Source organism: Tiliqua scincoides, chromosome 1 (genome assembly GCF_035046505.1).
Source record: "Tiliqua scincoides isolate rTilSci1 chromosome 1, rTilSci1.hap2, whole genome shotgun sequence".
NCBI classification, from domain to species: domain Eukaryota; kingdom Metazoa; phylum Chordata; class Lepidosauria; order Squamata; family Scincidae; genus Tiliqua; species Tiliqua scincoides.
The window spans coordinates 35,699,141-35,712,164 of NC_089821.1; positions in this window are offsets into that span (position 1 = coordinate 35,699,141).

Genomic DNA, 13,024 nt, shown 5'->3' on the forward strand with positions numbered 1-13,024 from the left:
TTGCTAGGCAGTGGTAAGTAGTTGCAGGTGCCCCTTGCTTTCAGCACTGCAGTGGTATTGAAATCAAGGAATGGCAACTGCTGCTGTCCACTTCCTGGTAAGTCTGGCATATCCTTACTCAGGGTCTCACCAAGGACTGGAGCCGATCTTGATGAGCTATGATAGTTAAATGGAACCACCTCATTCAGAGATAGTGTGCTTGAATACCAACTGATGGGTCACAGACAATGGGAAGGATGCTGTCCTCATGGTCTCGCTGTGGCTTCCAAGTCTGGCTGACCATCATTGGAAACAAAATACTGCAGTCAATGAACCCTTGTTTTCATCCAGCAAAGCTCTTCTTTTAATCCTCACCAAGCAACACAGTGAAATGTGTTGCTGAATGAACTGGCAAGTGCTGGAAAAGGACAATGTGCTCTCGATGGGGGAATAATGTTAGTTTAGAACCTGAAAGGAAAATGAATCTGCTGAGAGCAATAGCAGCGGAGGAGGGGTGTCGGGCATGGGGTGGACAGTTTGGGCCTGGGTGGGAAGCAGGATCTGCGGCAGTGGCACATGCTGTATGCTTAAAGGTGTTTGTTTCTGGAGAGTAAGGTAGGTTTGCATTCTAAATCTTACTGAACACAGTGGGCTTACTTCCATGTAAGGTAAATAACACCATTTTCAATCACCTGTACATATGCTATCTCCCTTCCTGGGCCTGATCCGCTGACACAAGTACATGTGGACTTATACTGGCTATGTAGTTTGTGCAGGTCCGAGTAGATCCATTTCACAGGCTGGGGCTTTTCTCAGCACAAGGAGGCAAAACAATGCCCTTAAAACTTCAAAAATTCCCCCGAAGGTTGCAGTGCAGCTCGTGCTTGCATTGCTGCGTGGGAATTTGGAGCTGGATTGGGCCATCCGTAGGCTTAGTGAGAGTTTCATGCTTAGATGCCCAAAACCTTAGTGTCAACTCTTATTTGCTTGTCCTATGATGACTTTGCCTTTCAGGAGCAGCATGTTATATGCGTGTCAGGAACTGTGCTTTCAGTCTGTGAAACACAGCTAGTTCCTTTTTTGAGATCATTCCTTTCTCTCTCATCCAGCACTTGTAGGTTAGCCAAAAGTGCTGGAATTGGAGTTGGAGTGTTGGAGTAGCTGGAAGCTACTGTGTAGATGCAACCATATCCTGCTACCGTTTGTGTAAAGATAAATCCCAGTGACTTCTGCAGGACGTGTGCATGAGTCAGAGTGCTGTCGAACAGCAGCGGTATACTCCGGCAGTGACTTCAGCAACAAAAATAGGCACCTTCTGTATTGTCCACAGAAGTTGTCTGCATTGTCCACAGACCCAGTTGCTTCTTCCTCCCCTCACTTTGTTGGCAGTGCAGAAAATATTGCAGAGAAGACGTTACTGTGGGTGTATACTACTTCTGTTAGAGGGCACAGACATGACTGTACTCTAACTAAGCACAGTATTGCTGTCTCTGCCTGAAACAGCCACCTGCACAATGCTTTCAGCTTCCAGAAGACTGTGCTACCACACTCTCATCACAATGAATGGTTTTTCGTTCAAAGCCTTTGTTTGCAACTCGTGTGTGTAATCTATGTGTTTGAATCCAAGCCAGTGTTTTGTGGTTTTTGCTTCTCAACTCAGAAGGAGAGAAAAAGCTTCCACTCTTTATTAAATCCAAATATGCTTATTATATCAACCATGTTTCTTTCATCAGTGAGATTATATCAGAGCAGTGAGTTTTGGACATATCTGTATCTGGAGCTATAGTAATTCTGGGATTTTGTTCTGCATGAGAAAGAGAACCCTTAAGCAGCCTGTTTATCTTCTAGCCATCTTTTTAGTTCAGTTGTAGTTCAGTTGTGTCTTGGCTGGATCACAAACTTTCTCTTGCATGGAATCCACATTCTTGGACAAGCAGAGTTTGAGCTGGACTAATGCCTTTGCTGTGCTACAGTGTAGCTTTTCTGGGCAAGCAGTGCCAAATAATTATGTCCATCTCCTGATGCATCTGGTCTGATCTTCAAATGGATTACCCTCACCCACATAAACTTGTTTAGCAAACACTGGGTGCCAAGTTCCAGTCTTCAAATCATCTTTGCACCTTTGATTTGCTACTGTAAATGGGTGGTTTTTGTTTGTTTGCTTGTTTGTTTGTTTGTTTATAAAGAAGGGAGTCTTCCTGAAGAGCAAACTCAGGGCAGCAGAGATTGTGGCTCACCTAGCTGAACACAGCCCACAAGCCATATTTTGTGGCCTCTTGGGTGCTTGACAACTACCCTGTTGCTTTTGCAAGTCTTTGCAGATGGCAAAAACAGGAGGCACACTGCACTCCTGATGGGCTACCACACATGTCTGGTAACCTTCATTCAGCTTACTACAAGCTGATCCAACTAATTGTAAACTACTCTTGTAAGTTAGTTTTATGTAACTTTAATCCGCTGTACTTGTGGGAATGCCTTTTCCCCTATGAGCTTTGTATTTTGAAACCAACTTGGAATTAAGACACAGTGTAGTGTATTGATTAGAATGTTGACTTTGGTCTGGGGACACCTGGGCTAGCATGTCTGCTTGAACCACAAACTGCGCCAGACCAGTAACTTTCACTCAGTCTGACCTGACTCACAAACTGTTGTAGTAGCCACATCCACGTGTGTGACTCCTGAGATTCTTGGGGGGAGGATGGGATATAAATGTTAATAATTATAATAAAACTTGTTCTGGGTGCCATCTTTTACTTAGTTTTTGTTTTGAGTTGAGGTATAGGGAGAGTACAGAAGCCACTCAGAAGTAGCACTGAAACAATGGATTATTTACCCCAGCGAAGTCTCAGCTGGTCCCCATTCTATGCAGTTTTAAGTATTGAGAGAAAACTTCTATTTTTACAAAAGCCACCAACAGCTGAATTCTCTGTAGGACTGGGCTATTCTACAGAGGGTTTGGGGACAGCACAATGCACTTTCACTGTCACAAAATGGTCACTGGTGGAGCACGGAGCACTCTATCAGTGACCATTTTGGGAGCACTGCTACAATAGGGAGCAGCACTCCCTGTCTGTTGTCACTAGAGTAGGTAAGGCTGCTGAGGGGGCAGAGCAAAATGGGGCTGTGGGAGGGTGGATCTGGCAGTAAATGGTGCGTGCTGGATCCTATCCCCTCTTTTTTGCAACCTCCCTCCCCTCCCCCCTTTCTCTTCTTGGACTTGCACCAGCTAAAGAACTGGCACAGGTCCAGGGAAACCAATTTCAGATTGGAAGGCTTAAGGCAGGGTAAAGGGTTTACCGCAGGCACCCGCCCGCAAGCCGATCCCACAGATAAGTCGAGGGCAGGCTTTGAGCCAACAATCATGGAATTTTCTATGACCCTCGGATAAGTCGGGGGTTAAACTTAGGGGGGTGTCTGATTATAGTTTTGTCTGATTTTACTCGAGGCCAGATCCTGAAAAATAACACACTACTAATTGTTACCTAAGAACTGTAGTCTCTAATTTATTAAAAACATAGTAAAAGATCACAAGATACATTTTTATTCTTTTTAAATTCTGGTCCTCATCACCTTTTTGTAAGCACTATCAGTGCACTGTAAACAACATGCCAGTAAAACAGTGGTTCCCAACCTGGTATTCATGTACTCCCAGGGACACTCAACAGGACCTTTAGGGGTACTTGAAAAAGAGTGGAATAATGGCAGAAAAGGGCAGGCAGTGCTCCAGAATGCCTTGCTAGGCAGGAATGCCTTGCAAGGACCAGCAGGGCAGGAAGGGAGGTAGCTGGTTGGCTGTGAAAGCCCCACCAATAGCTAGTTTTTGGTCATCAATTCATCTATGAACCAGTGATTGAAAACCAGCACAGTAGAAAAGCTGAAACATAATATGGAAAGTGATCAATCACCCAGAATTTCTCAGCACACTTCTGGTGCAAAACAGTGCAAAGGCAGAGTCCTCTGTTCTTCAGACAGATGAAAAGAGAAAATATGTGATGAATATATGAAGTCTGGGCTTTCATATGGAGGAGATGAGGGTTTGTCTTACTAATTACAAACATTTTGCTAATATGAAGGGTACAATTTATGGAAATAGGCTGCCAAGGGATATGCAAGTGAAAAGGGTTGGGAACGACTGCAGGAGAACCATGAATCAAATCCACCTTTAAGGTGTCTGGCGTGTTAAGCCAGAAGCTCTACATACAACCCATAACACATAACAGAGAGTGTGCGATTCAGTTTACAGCAGAGAGATGAGATATTTGCAACCCTTTTTACTCAGAATTAGACCCACTGCTTTCCATGGGTGTTATTCTTATGTAAGGGTGCATTGAATTGTAACCTGCTCCAAATGGAAAGGAGGATTCCCATCCTGGTGTTTCAAAAGACAGACCTGCTTTGCAAGCATTTGCAAAGCAGAACCAGGCTGCAGCAGAAGGAAGGGGAATAAAAGGTTAACAGATTGCTTCTAAGGAGCTGCCTGCTGCTTGAGAAAGTGGTGCCTGCCTGCTGCTTGAGAAAAGAAACTTATCAGAGTTGAAAGGCTTTGCCCTCTGATTGACCCGGAGATCAGGCAAAGTGATAATTTGAACTTGATTACTTGACAAAAATTTCCCCTCTGAAGCCTTCCAGCCCCCCCCCCCCCAGGGTGCTCCTGTTTGGCACAGCTGCACCAGTGGGGAGAGGCGGAAGGAGAGAATTGGGCTCTAATGACCTGAATACCAATCCATGCTTAGCTGTAAAACTCACCAGATAATCTTGAGCAACTACTGAGCCTAACCATCCTCGCAGGCTTGTTGTGAGGATAAAATGATATAACTACGATATAACTAACTCATACACATTTGCTGCCCTGAATGTCCTAGATGAAGGATAAGGTGCAAAGGAGATGAATGCATAGGGTTGCATCCCAAGTAACTCTTCCACGAATGGAAACACACTCTGTAAATGGAAGCTTCCTCTGAGATCAGGTTATTTCTGCCAGCTGTGAGTTCAAGATTGAACCTGCATGTGACCCAAACTCCTGATTTCTGGTGTGCAGAGGTACTAGAATCCATGGTTTTTAATAGCCACTCTGCTATAAACATTGATACTGAAAATATGTCAATTGCATAAACTGCTTTGCTTGACTACAGGCTACCCGCAGTACTGATTTGCCTGCAAGCTTTCTGCTTGCTTGCTCTGGCCTGCTATTCAGTGCAGACTGGGAATGATGCCATGGTGTTGCCTCGCCACATGCCCTTTGGGTTGTCTGGTTCCTCTGGCAGCTTTCCTAGCCATCTTGTGTTTACAAGCAGAAGTATGCTCAGTCTCTTCTCATGCCTGTTTCTTTCTGCTGTATCTTTGGAGGTTACCCAAAGCCTGTCATGATTTGTATATTCAGAATCATTTGCTTTTTAACATTAGGAAACCTCTAATTACTCCTTAGGGAGATACTCTCTGTGGAGTGTGATTTCAATTTGGAGATACTTTCACCCTTCCTCTCTTCTTAATAGCAGCGTAAAGAGAGTTCCTTTTTGGGGCATCAGGTGGGGGAGCACACCAAGTAATTGACTATATTTCCTTAAGAGTCTATACAAAAAGCCATTCCCCTCCCTTTTTTCAGCTGTTTATTATCTGGGGGATTAGCCATATCCCTGTGTGAATAATGTGCTTAGCTCTTTATCTAACATTTCAGAACAGCCTGTATTTGGCAGCTTGTTGCAGTGGTCTTCTGTGTCGCACTCACTCGGTATTTGCGTCACTTGCTGTTTACAGTCAAGTTGAGTTTGTCTTGGATTTAAGGAGCCATTGATCTTGGCAACAGGTTTAATAAATCTTGTCAGATTTTATTTGTGAATTCAGTTTGTATATGAAAATTTACAAAAAAAGCATATTAGCACATACATATAATTTTGAAAGATTAACGCCACTCTAGATTTTCAAATGGTTGTATTGAGTCTAGATTTTTAAAAAATGTTGATTTGGTAAGACTTAGAGCAGGGGTTTCAAAATAAAGCCCATGGGCTGAATGCAACCCCCAGAAGCTCTTTATCCACCTCCCCCCCATGATAATTGGGTTGTCCCAGCACTGCCGTTTCAGAAGTGCTGCTTCTGCTGGGGGGGGGGGATGGAAGGAGGCCTCAGAAGGCAAGGAACTCCATGGGGGAAGGGGCAGTCCAAGAAGGGTGAGAGAGGGAGATGCTGCAAAGGTGATAGGAGAGCCCAGTTATCACATGGGCTGCCCTTTTAGCAGCGCTGTATCTGCTGAGATGTTACTTCATAGACCAGTGGTTCTCAGACTGGTGGGTTGCAACCCACTGGTTCGTATAAAGCTTCCCCCTGTTCCTTTAAAAGACAGAGGCAGCAACATGACCCCCCAGGACTACGTTGCTAAGGGGGGTGATGAGGGTGCTTTTACTTACTGTGGGCTGCTCCACTGTTCTGTGGTTGGCCGAACTGTGGGGTGGTGGAGAGATAGGTGGAGGAAGAGGCATTCTGGGGCAGGGGAGGGCAGGGGGGGAGGTGTGATGAGGGACAGAGTGGGGCGGGAAGGAAGTGGGACCAGAGGAGCTCCATTCCTCCACATTCAGAGCCTCTGTGTCAGGCCACTGGCCTGACACGGAGGCTCTTGATTCTATGGCAGCCCTTGGGTTGCCGCAGAATCAAGTAGCCCATTGCGGGGCTGCTTCCCTTACCTAGTGAAGGGGACAAAAGTCCTATTCCCCGGAGGAGCTGCCAGTGGCTGCCCGGTTGTGTGTAGAATGCTGCAGAGCCACATGCAGCATTTTGGCACTGCGGCAGTTCCAACTCAACAGGGAGTTCAGAATTGGGCTGTTAAAGATGTGTCTTTTAGCCATTGTGTTGCATCAGGAAGGGGTGTAGCTACATTTCCTGCCTGCCCTCCTGGAAGCTCTTCAGCAGTAGCCAGAAGGGATATCTGGCAGTTCTTTAGGTATTTAAAATGCTCAATGCAGTTGCTGGAAAATATTAACAACAACAACAACAACAGGTATTTATATACCGCCTTTCTTGGTCTTTATTCAAGACTTTATTCAAGGCGGTTTACATAGGCAGGCTTTATTAAATCCTTTATTAAATAGGGATTTTTACAATTTCAAAGAAGGTTCTTTCTTTCAAGAACGACTACATACAAGGTGTTTCATTCCGATCTGGCTTCACATTCTGGCCTCCATCCTCCCATGCTCAGAGCAGATGGAATTGCTCGGCTTCAGCTTGTCAGCTGCTCCAAGGTCGCACGGTGCCGGTGGCCTCGAACTGGCGACCTTGTGGATGTTATCTTCAGGCAGACGGAGGCTCTACCCTCTAGACCAGACCTCCTGCCCTGCAAATAGCAGTATCGCCCTGTTGAAAGTAATGGTTATGTTTTTGTCATGGGCACCTGTGGAATTGTGCCTGTGGCATCGCTGCAAGGGGCATTATTAGTCCTCCCCTATCCTGTTGTTAAATACTGCATGCTCCTACCATTTTAAAATGTTTTTGCCTTTTAAATCCATTCCGCTATCATTTTAGAAAGTGTTCCAGAAGCAGGTGTCAAGGCTGTCTTCATCTCTCTCTCCTTGTTCTCTTGTACAGGCATTGATATTAATGACTGCTAAGAGAGGGAAAAGATCTGTCTAAATGATTCAGGGCTAGATGTGTGATAGGATCTCAGGGCTGCCTCTCAAGTTGTTTTAAAGACATGAGATGGCTCAAGATGCAGCAAAACCTCTGAAATAAGAAGAGCTGGGCACAAGTGCGAGTTGCGCAGGGAACTCATGAACTTCTTAGACCATTTTAAAGAAAGGATTAGATGAACATCTTTTCATGTGCTGGAGGTGTAGAGAAGATTGCAGCTGTACTTATCTAACAAACTCTCTTCTGAATGAGGTATATACTAACATTTGAAGTGCAAAAGGGAATAGGAGGATGGGCTTTTGTAGTTCCCAGTACACTTTCAGAATTTATTGCATGTATGGCTTGTTACAATGTCTGCATGTCTTTACAAATATAGAAGTGACTGACAGGTCTTATTTCAAACCATTAAAAATATGGGGCAACATCCAGCCAAATGTTAAATCACAATGAAGCACATTTACATCCCACGGAAGTCAATGGCAGAGTTATGAATGTGCTTAACTTTCTTCAGTTAAAATGGACTGGACGGTCCTTAACTTTGCCACTGTACTGGCATAACTAGTAACTTCTTGACTGGACTGTTGTTATATGCTGTCCTTAGAGCTTCCCTTGACAACAGTTCAGAAACTTAAGCTGGTCCAAAATGCAGCAGCATGGTTTTTGATTGGGATTGTTTGTAAGGAGGACAGTACACAGATGTTGGGAGGGGTCCAATGACTTATATTCAGTTTCTGGGCTAAATTAAAGGTTCTAGGTGGTAGTGATGGTGCGTGTGTGTTTTACTTCGAAGGCACTACTGGTCTATTTGAGGATCATTTGAAACTCACAAATGATTGTTATTTGTCTTTCAGAACATAATATACAGTCTTCTATTCTAACCTCTGTTTTATCTGTCCCTTTACGCTGTAGTATAGTCCATTCAGACTATAACCCTGTACACACTTAACTGGCAGTAAGTTCCATTAACCTCACTAGGGCTTACTTCTGGTTAGACATGCATAGGATTGTGGTGTCAGTCTCATTTCTTTTTCAGTAGAAAAAACAGTCCCTTTAAGATTTGTGAGTTTTTTGTTTCAACTCCTACGCCTTGGCTGACAATTGCTGCAGTCTGCCTTTCAAAGTTTGTAGATAGAATCCTTAGTATTTTACGGAAATGTAAGTAATAATTTATTTTCCAATGGAAGCAACACACGCATCTCAGCGTGGAAGTGGATTGGGAGCAAATCTCACTTTAGCAAAGCATTTAATGATGGTAAATTGATCCAAGTTGTTATAATTTGTATCTTTCCCTTGGGAACTGTGTGGGAGGGGGAAAAAAAAAACTAAATGCACAAGATTAAGTGAAACATCATCTTTGCTGTAATGGACTGGTACACTGCAAATCGACAGGGCCTGACCTGTGCTGTACAGAAGTAAATGGAAAGGTTTGCATCGTGTCAGTGGTCTTGCATTATTTGTGTACCTGCCAAAGTGCATAGGAGCAGCTTCTCCATAGTGATATTGCAGGTGGCTGCAGAGCGCATGTATGCGTGTATGAATACTGTAAACATGCTATTAGGACTTTTCCACACTCGTGATTAGTAGAATGCAAGGCTGGCTCAAGACTTCCCACCAGCTAAAGCACTGTGCCAATTGCTACCCTCTTACTTGGCAGCACACCAGCTACCTGCTCCTGGTCCCTGGATTCAAAAAGAAAAAGAGCAGCAGAGGAGAAGAGGAGATGTGTGGGCTAGATGCTCTCTGATGCTTTAGCTCACTCCTCTACATTTCCTCTTGTGCTCCATTCTTCTCTTCCTTTTCAAAAGGGAGCAGGAGGAGGATAAGCAGTGGGCCAGCCAGATAGAGGGCAGTCCACTGGCTGAGGCAGCTGTTTCAGTCAGCTTTGCAAATAGGCATCCCTGTGAAATGCCAATGAGGTGGGCAGGGCTGTTTACATTAATCTTCCCCCGTGTGGTTCTTGGAACTTGCGTCCATCTCAGCTGCGTCCGTTCTTATTACATAGAGAAGCAGGTCCTCCAGGTCTCAGTGTGGATGTGAAGAAGGACTTTGAAAGGGCCGAAAGAGAGTAGATCACCTGATCACCAGCAAATGAAGGATGTGGATAAAATGTCCATGTTTCTAAAAAATGTTAAAAGACCGAAGACTGCTGTGAAATTCCTCACTAGCTAATACATCTCTACAGTGACAAAGTGATGATTGGCTTGCTTATCAGAGAGTTCCTTGCAATCCAAACTGGAGAATGCTTCTCAGTCAGCGATTAAGCATTACCTACTGTATTCTCAATCCTCCTAACAAACCCATCCCTTTCTTTAGATTTTTCTCTGTTATCTCCCCTGTGCAGGAGAAGATATTTAATAGGAGAGAGCTCTTTAGCTTAGTGGACAGTTCTCTTATGACTTGAAGTTTGCACTTTGATGAGATGAAACTGGAAGTGGAGCACACCACACTTTCAAGAACGAGGAAAATTCACCTATTAAGGCAGTATTGACAGGGGTGTCATGTGTTCTCTGTTAGTCAGAACAGTTAAATCTGGGTTAGATATTGGGCTCTTGTTCCAAATTAGAAGTTGTGGCAAGTGCTCCACGTGAGGTCTGTCTTAATTATCCTAACCCTCTCTTTCAAAGTTAATAAACACCCATTTTTTTTCCTAAGTCAGTAGAGCAAAGCCTATGCCTGAATCATTTGCACTGCAGCTTTAAAGTATTTTTTATAAAAGGTTTGTCCAATAACAAAGGAAAGTGTGTCATAAGCATAGAACCAAAATATACATGCATATATTTAAGCATCATATAGTGATGTGTGAATCCCCTCCCCCCATTCAAAATGTATTTGGGCCACTAATTATGAGCTGCTTATGCAAATAATTACAAAAACGAGAAAGGGTAGAGTTTCTGAAAGTTCTAAGCAGGCTCATAATATTTCAGAGTAAACACATTCTTACAATCCTACTTGGAAATTATAGTGCAGGGAAGGGTGTAAAGGCATCAGTATATTGTGTCATAATGCCTTGGATCCTGATTGGTTGTTGGAATCTGGTGATGAGGAGGCTTCAGTGGAATTGGAATAGGGACAGTCTTGCCTGCCAGATAGCAGGTGACTGCCAATCAATTTAGAATGTGGCATGTGAAAATTGTAGTGATACATCCTAATTCACCTTTTCTGGTCTGATTGGTCTCCATGAACCTGCAGAGTGGGGAAGTGATCCATGCTTATTGTGGGATTGTCTGCACTGAATATTCCACAGCGTAGGTAGAAATGGGGAAGCTCCTGTATCTCAATGTCTTGTGGAACTTTTTGGGATCATGGGGCCAAATCCACGAAGGTGTGATCACCACCAAATTGCACTTTACTAGCATTTATGATTAGCAATGGTTAAGAACAAATGGAAGCTTGCAAACTGTGTAATAATTTTAAATTAAAAAAGAATAGGATTAAAAATAGAATTAAGTAGAATTTAAAATCCTTGCCAATTCCACTGCCAGTATTAAAAATGCCAGCCATTAGGTTCCAGTTATTATGGTGTTTGTTGCCATTTAAATGAAACAGATTTCAAACTCTCCAAAGCTTTAATTTACTTGATGCTAGGCTAGCCACCAAAACCCATATTATTATTATGTTTCAACCCAGCTGTCCCATCTTGAATGGGTGAGCCTAATAAGAACTACCTGGAAAGAACAGCATTTCCAATAATTAGTAACAACAGAGCACATGCCAGATTTCTGATTGATGCCCCAGACATCCACAGATGGTCATTATTTGCATACAGATAATATCAGATGCCTAGTAGACTATATGGCTGCTGATAGTCTGGAAAACTTAATGCTTTTCTTTTGCTTGTTTCTTTGTTGAACTGCTTAAGTATAATTAATCCAGCTTTTTCTTCATCTTGTCTTAAACTCAGGGCTTTTCAGATGACAAACCTCTAGTTTTGATTTTTAGTGCTACAGTGTGGCCTGACTGGGATGCAGGCTTCCATCTGATTGCCTGCAGGAGTATGTTGAGGCACTTGCAGACTCATGTTCCAGAAGAGCTAGTGTGGAGATACCATCTGTGTAAACCAGGGCTTCTGTGCAGTCCGGATATATGGTGTTGTTAACTGTGTGATTTTCAGGATTGTAAAAAACAATGTTGGTCCAGAAATTGGTGCCTTCATGAAGTCTCTGCTGCACAGCACTCAGTATTTGTTGCGAGCCCGTGACAGTATTGCAGTGTATACAGTATAACTTAGATGGATCAGTGTGGGAGAAGAGACAGAATTACATTTTCCCAGCATCAGAATATTAATGCACAGGAAAAATGGGATTGCCTTTGAAGAAATTCACTAGGGGAAAGATATTGGAATACCGCACAGCAGCATAATTGCACATCTTTTCCTCAATAAAGCAATTGGGTGGAACTGCCCTGCATATTTGGAGTATTAAACAGCCAAACAGTAAGCAGCAGCCCCTTTGCTGGGCATTTGAAGGAGGGTGGTGGATACACATTGAAGAGCCAATCCAAGCAGCACCTGAAAAGCAGTAGAAGCTGGCAAGGTGGTGTGGCAATAGTAAGTAGCCATTGTGACTGAGTGGCAATTGAAAGGGAGGTCCATGCCCTTATTGGCATTTGTCACTTTGGAGGTAGAGGGTCATAGGGTTCAAGCTGTAGAAGACTAACCAGGCTGTTGCAACTGGTCTGAGGATGGGGTCCCTGTCTGCCTTAGTCACTGCTAAAACAGTTACACTTGGCCTTTGGCATCTGTGGGTGTTCTGTTCCTGGAAACCCTGCGGATACCCAAATCCACAGTTCAGTACACTCACCTGACTTCCAGACACCACTGGAAGTACTTTCTGGTCACGACTGGAGGTGTTCTGAGTCCTGAAGAGGCAGCATGTGGCCTCCCCAGGCCTCAGAAAGTCTCTTGGATGTGGCCAGAAGGCATGTCCATCCACATTCAGGAGATCAGGTGGGGCTCTCCAGCGCAGGTTTGGAACCTACACTACTCAAATCCACAGGTTCTGGACCTGTAGATAAAAATAGCCCACCTTAATTCTCTATAGAATTAAAGCAGCTGTGTAGGTGGGACTGTTTGAATAACTTTGAGAAGGAAGTTGGGTCGCCACTGAAAAGGCCCCAGTTCAAACCAATAAAGTAGTAGCCTTGATCCCCTTGTAATTCCAAGAGTCCATTATATTTTTCAGAGACACAACTTTTCATGGCATTTCTGCTTCCTTTCCATATGTATGTTTGAGTGTGTTTTAACTTTTTGCAAAGCCCAGCTTACCATTTCCTAAGACAGAAATCCTAAGGCAGCCCAATCCTGAGTTGCCCGGGGCGCCCAGCTTTGGCGGCACTGAGAACGGCTGCTGCTGGATCCTGTGCGCCTCAGGCTACTGCAGGTGGCACCTGGGGAGAAGGACTTTTGTCCCCTTCTCCCAGGTAAGGGAAGCAG